The sequence below is a fragment of the Euphorbia lathyris genome, chromosome 3 (assembly GCF_963576675.1).
Source record: "Euphorbia lathyris chromosome 3, ddEupLath1.1, whole genome shotgun sequence".
Lineage (NCBI taxonomy): Eukaryota > Viridiplantae > Streptophyta > Magnoliopsida > Malpighiales > Euphorbiaceae > Euphorbia > Euphorbia lathyris.
Genome location: NC_088912.1, coordinates 6,168,572 through 6,173,026, shown reverse-complemented (window position 1 = coordinate 6,173,026; position 4,455 = coordinate 6,168,572).

Below are 4,455 nucleotides of genomic sequence, written 5' to 3'. Positions count from 1 at the left end.
AATTCATCTTCCGAGATAGCTAGTAAGTACGCTGCAGTTTTTTGGGCTATTTGGAACTATAGGAACCAGAAATTGTGGTCGGGTCAAAGAGGTGATGTTAGTTCAGTGGTGGCACAAGCTGAAACGTTGGTAATTGAATGGAGGGAGGCGAATCATAGAATGGCTAAAAACAGTGCTGGTATGCGAGCTGGTTGTGAAAATAAGTGGAAAAGCCAGTTGAGGGGACACTAAAATGTAATGTTGATGCTTCTATTTTTGCTGATACAATCCAATTCGGTGCAGGGGCTGTTGTGCGTAATCATTTAGTACGTTTTCTGGTTTGCTGCAGTATGTGGGAATCGGGAGTTATATCCGTTCCGTTGGCTGAAGCATTAGCAATCAAATACGCTTTGGAATGGTGCATTTCACTGTCTTTTACCAATGTTTGTTTCGAATCGGATGCAAAGATCATCACTGACAGTATTCATTTGCCGTAAATTGATAGAACGGAAGTCGGGGGAGTTATTGGGGAGATCCGTAGGATACTTGTTGAACGTCAAGATTTTTCTGTGACTTATGTTCCGCGATTAGCGAACGGTGCTGCTCATGCTATGGCTAGGCATGCTCGTTCCAATGCTAATTGTTTTAGTGATTTTGTTACGCCAAGTTTTTTGGCTCATATTCTTTGTACTGATCTTGTTTCTTCTTAATAAAAGTTGGTTCGTTTCAAAAAAAAAAGAAAATGTATTTATATTCGGCTTTTTCACTACTAGAAATTTGATAATCACTTTATCCACTTTCAGGCAATTTCATCCAACCGCAGTTTTTGTCATTTTTACATGATAGAATGGGTATGATGGAGTTAATTTTCATTTTATATATTATCAGTCACTTTCTTATTTTTTAAGTCACTTTGATACCCTTTAAATTACTTTTACACGATATATATGAATTATTTTTTGTTGGTTGTGGTTAGGTTTCACCCACTCAATTGTAATTTTTATGAAACATTTGAATTAATATATCAAAATAGTTTTAGCAAAATTCAACCAATTTCATATATTTTCAATTGCTTGTATATTTAATTATAGACAAAATGCAAGACCCTAAATCGAATTATAGATATGCAAAATGAACTTAAAAATAATTTAATAACCGTCAAATTAGTAAAAAAATGTCAAATGCCTAATATATGATTTATTGTTTTGATTTGGAGGGTTGTGTGATCTAATTTGAAATATTATGTTTTGCTATGATTTTGGTGATGCGTCAAGTACCTTTTTGTTTCTTTTTGTTCCATCCTTGTTTGAATCTTGTGCCATTTCTCAATGTGGCAGTTCGGTAATTTCTAAGAAGTTCCAAAATTTCAGATTTTGGCATTTTCAGACCCTATATTGATTAAAACTGGCCAACCGACAAATCTAGTGCCTAACTATGGGTCCATCTTCTTTTAGCCTAATTCGGTCATTTACTGCTAAAAAATGCAATTTACTGATTTTTATGCTTTTTATATAATTTTCTTTATTTCTTTCCTTTTATGTTTAGGATTATGGTTTGAAGTTTGCTATTTAAACAATAAATTCAGTTGTAATGTTCAGTTTTTTATATTCAATAATACTATTTCATATTTTCTTGAAGTCTCTGATGCGGACATCCTAACTGGGATCACTGATCACGTGCGTCTTGACGGATCCTCAGACATCACATCCACGGAGGGTGTACCTAGGAGGACGGATCCCAAGGACATATGAGCGGGGCAGATCTAGGAGTACACAAGGAGGCGTATCAACATCTGACCAGGGGAGGATCCTCAAGCCACTCCTAGGCAGATCTCCAGGTTTACTTCCTCCCGAAGGAATTCACCAACAACCCTGACACTCCGTACCTGTACCTTTGTACTGATTGCCGGGGCGTAGCACCTATTTTACCCTTTTGTTGATAACCTTATTGTAACCCTAGTAGGGGTAGTCCTTGTCTTTTGTTATCATTAGGGGGTTGTATTTAAACCCCCCATTTTGTAAGGATGAAACAACTTTTATTCAATCAAAATCATTCTCTTTGAGAACCTAAGGTTTATACCTTGTTTATTGGGATTCACTCCTTCTAGTTTAGCTAGAGAAGAACCTCTTTGTTGGTTTACGACTAAAACCTTCATTTATCGCTTTCAATCTGTATCAGTTGGTATCAGAGCCGATCGTTTCCTGACCCGAAACTTCTTTTGGCAATGGTTCCAACCCCGACAACCGCAAGATTCCATGGAGACCAGTGACCGGAGGTATGAGGAGCTGAGGGAGCACCTCGCGGAGCAGATCCAAGCCAGCCATAAGCGACAGAGGCAAACCGACCAACGGTTCCTGAAGCTAGCCACCTCCCTAGAAAACTCCAAACTGGAGGTTCTGGCTCTAATCCGACCAACCGCGGGAGGATCAACCCAGAGAAAGGAAGGAGTCCCTGAACAACAGCTTCCACAAATGGGTCCTAGGGATCCTGAGATAAGAAGACCCAACTTTGTCCTTGTGCATAACGCTGATAGTGATAGTGATGACTTTGAGGGTATCGGGAATGATGATACCGTTAGAACTATGAGGGATGTTGGGCCTATTGACAACCGACGTGTGGAGGTTGCTAGAGTATACCCAGGTCTAGGAAACTTTGATAGAGATGATGCCTTTAAGCTAAAAATAAACTTATCGTCTTTTGGAGGCGAACTGGATATAGAGGGATTCTTAGACTGGTTATCGGAAGTGGAACGTTTCTTTGAGTATGCTGGGATTCCTAATGAAAGGAAAGTAAGGCTGGTGGCGTATCGCTTGAAGGGTGGCGCATTAGTTTGGTGGGATCAGATGAGGGAAGAGAGAAGAAGAGGGGCAGAGATCCGATTCGATCTTGGCTACGGATGAAGGCGATGTTGAGGGAGCGGTTCTTACCGCCGGATTATGAGCAATATATTTACAGCTCCTATAGGGGATGCTCTCAAGGGACCCGAAGTGTCCATTAGTATACCTCCGAGTTCTTGAGGCTTTCGGCAAGGGCCAACTTATCAGAAACTGAAAGCCAAAAGACCTCTAGGTATCTAGAAGGGTTGAGATACAACATCCAGGATCGTATTGGCACACAGATGGTGGTTCGGGTACAAGATGCCAGGAATTTAGCCCTCAAGGCTGAGTCTCACCTAACTGGGAGATCCAGGAGATCCGCCACTACTGAGTATACGCCTAGAGGAAGAGATAATGTGAAGTCTTATGACAAAGGCAAGCAGGTGGCGAGTGCCAGTGGGGCCAAGGTCAACAGTGTGGGAAGGGGATCTGTCGGATATACTAGGCCGTACAAGGAAGCACCTATACCACCTAAGAGCAACAATCTGTATGTGAGGCCAGCACCTTTTAAGTGTTTTCGGTGCAATGAGCCAGGCCATAGATCCAACGAATGTCCTAGGAGGAAGAGCGCCAACATGGTGGAGAGGTATGAAGATGACTATGCTGAAGGGGATGAAGTATTTTGTGAACCCTTAGGAGAAGATGATGATGAGGCGGATGAAGAGAGATACGCCATTCATGTGGTACAGCGTTTGTTAGTCTCCAGCCGGATAGAGGGAGATCAGAGGCACCGACTATTCAGGACCCGCTGTCTTGTGAAAGGTGGGCGATGCAATGTGATAATAGATAGTGGAAGCCAAGAGAACATTGTGAGCAGCAGCGCCGTTCGGAAATTCGGGTTGTTGGTGGAGGCGTATCCCGACCCCTATAGGGTGGGATGGATCAAAAACGTGAGTGAACTTAGGGTGACCCAGAGATGTAGGGTACCTATTGTGATTGGTGATTACAGTGATGAAATCTGTTGTGATGTGGTCGATATGGATGCCTGCCACCTATTATTGGGCCGACCCTGTCAGTTTGATAACGACGCCATCCACGCAGGAAGAGAGAACACTTACAGATTTGTGAAGAATGGGGTGAAGTTCGTCCTTACGCCAATGATGAGAGAGCCAAAGGCCGACGAGAAGTCTACCTTGGTAGTCTGTCCTACACACAAATCCTTTGTCAACGAATGTGAGGAGAGCCAGATGGTGTATGTGGTAATGGTTAAGGCGAATCACGAATCCGCCCAAAGGGGCGAAAGGGAGACGCCAACTGAGGTGACCCGCCTACTTGGTGAATATCAAGATCTGTTCATTGAAGAACTGCCGAGTGGGTTACCACCTTTGAGGGACATCCAACATCATATCGATCTTGTGCCCGGGGCTAGTTTGCCAAGCCTTCCCCATTATCGAATGAGTCCAAAGGAAAATGACATCATGAGGTAGAAAGTGGAAAAGCTCATTGAAATGGGATACATTAGAGAAAGTATGAGTCCATGTGTCGTCCCAGCCCTACTTACGTCCAAGAAGGATGGATCTTGGCAGATGTGCGTGGACAGCAGGGCTATTAATAAGATCACTATCAAGTATAAGTTCCCTATTCCAAGGCTGGATGATAT